Consider the following 7992-nt stretch of genomic DNA (forward strand, 5'->3'; position numbering starts at 1 on the left):
TTCATTGATTAAGTTCTAAAGAGGATAGCAGGTCACTCATTCTATAGCTTCCTTGATGGATATTTCGGATATAACCAAATAGAGATAGCCCTAGAAGACCAAGATAAAACTACATTCACTTGTCCATTTGGCACGTTTACTTTTAAACGGATGCCATTTGAATTATGCAACGCCTCGGTAACTTTCCAACGGTATCTGTTAAGTATTTTTTCAAATATGGTTGGGAATTTTCTTAAGGTTTTCATAGATGACTTCTCTATATTTAGGAGTAGTTTTGAGGAACGTCTCAATAATTTATCTCTTATCTTATCTAAGTGTGAAGAAAAACACATTATCTTAAATTGGGAGAAGTTTTATTTCATGGTTTAAAAGGAAATTGTTTTGGTCCATGTTATCTCCAAAAATGGAATCAAGGTAGATTGCTCAAAACTGGACATTATTGCTAATTTACCTATTCCCCAAACTGTTAGAGATATTAAATCACTTATAGGGCATGCCGGTTTGTATAAAAGATTCATTAAGGACTTTAGTGTCATTACTAGACCCTTGACTAATCTTCTTTAAAAGGATGTCTCATTTAAGTGGACAGATGAGTGTGCAAGTGTCTTTAATAAAATTAAATCATCCCTTACCACTGCACCTATCATGCATCCACCAAATTGGACATTTCCTTTTGAACTAATGTGCAATGCAAGTGATTATGCCATAGGGGCTGTTTTGGGCCAAAGGAAAAATAAACGGCCATATGTTATTCAATATGCGAGTAGAACTCTAAACTCGATCCAAATGAATTAATCAACAACTAAAAAGGAGTTGTTTGCAGTAGTTTTTACTTTGGATAAGTTTCGATCATACTTGCTAGGATATAAAGTGGTCATTTTCATGGACCACTCGGCTTTGAAATATTTGCTATCTAAGAAGAATGCAAAGCCGAGACTTTTGAGATGAATCCTCCTACTCTAAGAATTTTACTTAGAGATAAAAGATGAGAAATGAGTAGAAAACGTAGTAGCCGATCACCTTTCCAAATTAGTGTTAGATAATTCCACTGAGGAGATGCATATCCAGGACACTTTTCCTAATAAACAATTATTTGCGATCTCAAAATTGCCTTGGTATGCGAATATAGTAAACTATCTTGTGACGGGAAAAATGTCATATCGTTAGAAGTCACAAGATAGGAAGCATTTAAAAACTGATGTTAGGAACTTCTTCTGGGATGACCCGTATTTATATAAATATGAGACTGATTAGATTTTTAGACATTGTATCCCAAAGAATGAAGTTCAGAGTGTTATTTCCTTTTACCACATGGAAGCATGTGTTGGCCATGATTTTGCTAAGGAAACCACTATAAAAATTATACAGTGTGGGTTTTATTGGCCCACCATGTTTAAAGACACCCACACTTTTTGCGTTGCTCGTGATGGTTGTCAAAGATTGGGAAGAGTGTCCCGGCGCAATATGATGCCTTTATCCCCTATTTTATCATTGAAGATTTTTTATTGTTAGGGTATTGATTTCATGGGCCCATTTCCATCTTCTTTTGGATTTCTTTATATATTGGTTGGTGTGGACTATATTTCTAAGTGGATTGAGGTAGTTCCAAGTAGGACCAATGACAACAAAGTTGTCATATGATTCCTCAAGGAAAATATTTTTTAAAGATTTGGAACTCTAAAGGCCATCATTAGTGATGGCGGGTCTCACTTTTGTAATAGGACATTTAAGGCTTTGATGAAGAAATATAACATCAAGCATAAAGTGAGCACCCCATACCACTAACAAATGAGTGGGCAAACTAAGATTTATAATCGAAAAATCAAACACATTTTGGAGAGAACTATAAGGCTAGATAGACAGGATTGGTCCCTTACATTATTCAACGCTTTATGGGCTTATAAGACTACTTATAAGACCTTGATTGGAATGTCTCCCTACAGATTGGTGTATGTGATGGCTTGCCACTTGCCTGTGGAATTGGAACATAGAGCATATTGGATAATAAAGAAGTTAAACTTTGACATAGACCAAGCAAGTGGATAAAAGAAATTAGTGTTAAATGAATTAGAAGAGCTGATGAGAGACTTCTATGAAAACGCTAAAATCTACAAAGAGATGACTAAAGCTTTCCATGACAAAAACATCCCGAGGAAGAATTTTCAACATTAGCAAAAGGTTTTATTGTACAATTCCTGTCTCCAGTTCTTTTCGGAAAAATTAAGATCAAGATAGACAAGCCTCTCCATTGTGAAGAATGTTTATACTCATGGGGCTGTTGAAATTGAGAATCCATGTAATGATAATGTGTATAAGGTTAATATAACACCCCGTACTTTTCAGTACCTGGGTGTTACCATGAGGACCTAATTTAGGATCACAAACCCGATTTAGCAAATCAATTACCCTCGCCTGTTAAGGGTAAACTTCACCCATATATCAAGTCATCCATCTGTCATATTCCAAAATGGAGCATCACATCACAAGAGAGGTCTATTTTAGGGTTTAATCACCTTGATAGGTAAATCAAATGTTCATTGTTAATATCAAAAGTCGAATCATCAAAACCCGCCATTCATTAGATAGACCACTTTCTGTGAGGCAACTATGAATTCATTAGACTTTATGAGCATCGGTCTAAGTATATCCAGTTAGTTTGGGAATGTTAGAGGACAAACATGATCTGACCGACCACCAGATGAGGCCCACCTGAACTACTCAGATGGGTGGCCTATCTTAAGTTGATCCATAATAACTCATTTTAAATGTGTGTGTGTGTGTGTATTAATACAAAATAATTTTTATAATCATTTGTAATAATACATATGTTACTTAAATTATTCAAATTATGTATATTTTTTATTTTATACTATTTAAACTATATATAAAATAAATTGTATATCAACACATTAATATATAATTGAAGTATATTAATTAACACTTACATTTTATAATTTTGACTATATATTATCATATTATACTATATATATAAAATATATATCACTTAATAACAAAAATACATTATAAATATTAATGATTGTAAATAAATACTTATCTATAACTATCAATGTATTATAGTAAACAAATATGTATATATATTTCTATAATATAATTTAAAATAGAAAGTGGCCCTGGGTGGCTCACTAGCTAGATGAACGGTTCTGATCACGGGTGTGGACCATATTCTACCCTGAATCAATGATAACTAGCACTTAATGGCCATGATTCAGATGATATGGCCCACCTAAGACTTGGATCTGCCTCATACTCTGGATTGGGCCCTATTTTGGGCCGATAAAACAGATGAACGGAAGGGATTAGGTCACAAACCATCATCGACCCCACTTTGGTGTGGCGTGTGCACAACCTATGCGTGCACTCGCCGTGTATTGGGCTGGAAGCCCAGTCAAATTGGATCTGACCCGATATTTCCCCAAAAAAAGGAGATCTCTCTCCTTGCTTCCCGCCCACGCTATTTGAAACAACCATTCCCGTACATGGATCTGTGGCCCACCATCAGCGAACACTTAGCTGATCCAAACCATTCATAAATTCTAGGACAATGGTCCTACCAACTACCAATAGTTTCAACCGTTGGATCCCACCCATACAATCACAAACACCAATGAAAGAAGGCTGTTTGTGCTTCTTCTCTTTCCAAAAATGGAAAGCCCGGTTTTCTCTCCACGCTAGTGATCCGCATGAGGAGAAATTGTTGAATCTTATCCCTTCATATAAATTCATCTCAGCCACCCACTTCCGTTCACGCGGATTAGGATTGTCAGTGGAAAACCAACGTCGGTTTTGTTGCGCCAACAGTTTCTCCCTGCCATGGAACGAATCCAGGCCATCCATCCTCCATCCGATGGCTTAGAGAGAGTTTAGGTCTTCGAAGACAAGGCATATACAACAATAGGTTCGTTGCCCTATCCCTTGTAGCCGCACCAACGAAACTTAAGCCGTTTCCTTCCAAAGCTCGAACCCACCACCAAAATTGACTGGGAGCTTCGAAATCTCCCTCCTACTAGCCTCCTTGGACCGATTCTTACCATTCCCAAGGCTTGGATTGAAGAAAGCCCTGTCAGATGGCAATCTGTCATTGAAGCCGAAGCTAGGTGAAATTTCAACCCTAGGCGAAATTAATAGTGAGTACTTAGAATTTTAGGCGAAATTTCAACCCTAGGCTAGGCTTGTTGAGACTAGCTTTGAAATTTTAGGTAAGTTTAACTTATTTTAAACCCAAATCCTCATGTATAAATTTTAGGCTCCCATGAGAATTCCTAGGATAATCATTGAACTTAGAAACAAATTTTAGATGTTGTGGAAAGTTTAGTTAAATTCAAGAACTCATAAGTTTAGACTCTCTGTAATCCATCTCAGGACACAAATATACGTATAAGCTTATCGTAGGACCTTACCTTAAGGACGAAGACTAGAAGACATGGGTATACAGATGCTTAGATGGTCATCTTAGGATCTTTGGAGTCTTGTTGCACCTAATTGCAAAGGATAGGGTGTTGTCGAACACCCATCGATTTGAACTATGTTCCAGTTATATGATTCATACAAATTGTCTTGCGATCTTAGGTTAAGACTTGTTTAAACTTATGAGGGCATAACCATGATGAATCCTTTCTTTTAACAGGGTTATGGCCCCATCCCGTCACCCGAGACCGCAGGCTGTTCATTTGTTAACTTCGCAAACAAACGAGGTTGTTAGGGAAGAGGGTCCTGAGCACCCTCCCGTACCTCCAGTTAGGCCGAGTAGTCCTGAAAGAGAGTCAGCTTCAGGAACTATCCCATCTCAACCATATGTGGGTCTTATTGGAACACCCCCACCAAATGCGCAGCATGAAGCCCTACCTGGCGATGTTATTAGTCAGCTAACTACCATCGTACAACAATAATAAGCTTTGATTGCCACACTGTTGGAAGCTCTCCAACATAATATGGATGCATTTGCCTCAAAGACTGAAGAAGTTAGTGGGGCAGGCCTGTTTGAAAGGTTTCAGAGGCTGAGGCCACCGTCCTTCTCAGGAGCACCAGATCCAGTTTTAGTAGAACATTGGCTGATTAGAATAGCCAAGATGATGAAACCACTAGGTTGTTCGGACGCCCAGAAGGTTATTCTCACCACTTATGTTCTAGAAGGCGAGGCTGATATATGGTGGGAAAGCATGCTAAGAAGAGTTACATCTGATTATGAGTGGACCTGGAATGAGTTTAAGAAGAGGTTCAACGAAAATACTTTCCTCCGTGCTATCGTCACGAGAAAATATCTGAGTTTCTCAAATTGGAACAAGGGAATACAACAATATTGCAATATGAAGCGCGCTTCGACGAATTGTCACGATATGTACCAAAGGCTATTGAGGACGAGGAATATAAATTACAAAAGCTCAAGGAAGGTCTCCGACCTGAAATCCAGTCGAGATTGTGCACCTTTAAGTTTACTGACTTCGCTGATATCGTGGACAAAGTCATGTGAGTAGAGAAGGACTTCGAGCATAGGGCCAAAACACATACTCTTATTCGAGGTTCTGCAAGCAAAGCCGAGATGACGCCATTTGCATCTCCCATAACTGAGAAGAGGATATAATTAATGTCTCACCCAACTCATTCTTCGGGTCAGGATAAGCCTTGCAACTATTGTGGAAGGCTAGGTCATTTCCTAAAGCAGTGTTTTAAGAAACGACGAGATGAGAGAATCCTCCCTCCCGTACAACGACTTCAGCCATCAAGGTACGATCTTTATAAATCTGCCTTAGTAGTTATAAGGTAGTTCGTAAGGATTATAAATTTTTGAGAATGCGTAGTAATGTGACTGAAACAATTAGAAATAGTTAAATTATAAATTGTAGAATAGCACCCCAGATAGCTAAATTGCAATGTTGAAGCATAATGGATCATTTAGGCTTATTTTTGGGAAGTAGGAAATTAAATAACATATCTAAAAAGACTAGAATAATCAAGAACACGAATCGACCGAACCATATTGAAGCGAAGTATATGCGGTTTGACATAAATTCTGAATCAAAATGATTACAATGATCTCAATGCCTTGATCAAGCAGAAGGTTGATATTCACTAGGATTTAGAAGGATACTAGTAGACTCGCTGCCGCCCAGGTAGAAGTTTAACGTATTGGATTCAAACCTACTATAACCGTCCTCCCGTGTTTGCCCAAATAATGAAAACGTAAATATTCTTTTATCTTAGATAGTAAAAAGTCATTCTCAATTGTATTCATAAAGAGAATTGAATTTCGGGGCGAAATTCTTCTTTAAGGGGGGTAGATTGTAACAACCCTAATTCTAGTAGACAATCCTGAACACCTATGCATACAAACATACTTCATAGGGAAGGTAGTAAATGGTAAGAAACATGGTAAAATAGATTGTCTTTGTCCCATTTAAGGTAGAAGTATTGAATTTCGAGGACGAAATTCTCTTTAAGGGGGGTAGATTGTAACACCCCGTACTTTTCAGTACTCGGGTGTTACCATGAGGACCTAATTTAGGATCACAAACCTGATTTAACGAACCAATTACCCTCGCCTATTAAGGGTAAACTTCACTCGTATATCAAGTCATTCATCCGTCGTATTCCAAAATGGAGTATTACATCACAAGAGAGGTCTATTTTAGGGTTCAATCACCCTAATAGGTAAATCAAATGTTCGTTGCCAATATCAAAAGCCGAATCATTAAAACCCACCATTCATTAGACAAACCACTTTCTGTGAGGCAACTGTGAATTCATTGGCCTTTAGGAGCATCGGTCTAAGTATATCCAGATTAGTCTGGGAATGTTAGAGGACAAACATGATCTGACCGACCACCAGATGAGGCCCACCTGAACTAGTCAAATGGGTGGCCTATCTTAAGTTGATCCATAATAACTCATTTTAAATGTGTGTGTGTGTGTGTGTATTAATACAAAATGATTTTTATAATCATTTGTAATAATACATATGTTACTTAAATTATTCAAATTATGTATATTATTTATTTTATATTATTTAAACTATATATAAAATAAATTGTATACAAACACATTATTATATAATTGAAGTATATTAATTAACACTTACATTTTATAATTTTGACTATATATTATCATATTATACTATATATATAAAATATATATATCACTTAATATTAGTTTTATTATACTATATATGCATATCTAATCACAAAAATACATTATAAATATTAATGATTGTAAATAAATACTTATTAATAACTATTAATGTATTATAGTAAACAAACATGTATATATATTTCTATTATATAATTTAAAATAGAAAGTGTCTCTGGGTGACTCAATAGCTAGATGAACGGTTCTGATCACGGGTGTGGACCATATTCTACCCCGAATCAATGATAACTAGTACTTAATGGCCATGATTCAGATGATATGGCCCACCTAAGACTTGGATATGCCTCATACTCTGGATTGAGCACTATTTTGGGCCGAAAAAATAGATGAACGGAAGGGATTAGATCAAAAAACCATCGTGGATCCCACTTTGGTGTGGTGCGTGCACAAGCTCTGCGTGCACCCGCCGTGCACTAGGCTGGAAGCCCAGTCAAATCGGAACTGACCCGATATTTCCAAAAAAAAAAAAAAAAAAAGGAGATTTCTCTCCTTGCTTCCCGCCCACGCTGTTTGAAACAGCCGTGACCGTACATAGATCAGTGGCCCGCTATCAGCGGACACTTATCTGATGCAAACCATTCATAAATTCCAGGACAATGGTCCTACTAACTCCCGATAGTTTCAACTGTTAGATCCCATCCACGCGATCACAAACGCCAGTAAAAGAAGGCTGTTTGTGCTCCTTCTCTTTCCAAAAACGAAAAGCCCAGTTTTCTCTCCACGCTGGCGATCCGCGTGAGGAGAAATTGTCGAATCCTAGCCCTCCATATAGATTCATCTCAGCCACCCACTTCCGTTCACGTGGATTAGGATTGTCAGTGGAAAACCAAC

The sequence above is a fragment of the Magnolia sinica genome, chromosome 17, assembly GCF_029962835.1.
Source record: "Magnolia sinica isolate HGM2019 chromosome 17, MsV1, whole genome shotgun sequence".
Classification (NCBI taxonomy): Eukaryota; Viridiplantae; Streptophyta; class Magnoliopsida; order Magnoliales; family Magnoliaceae; genus Magnolia; species Magnolia sinica.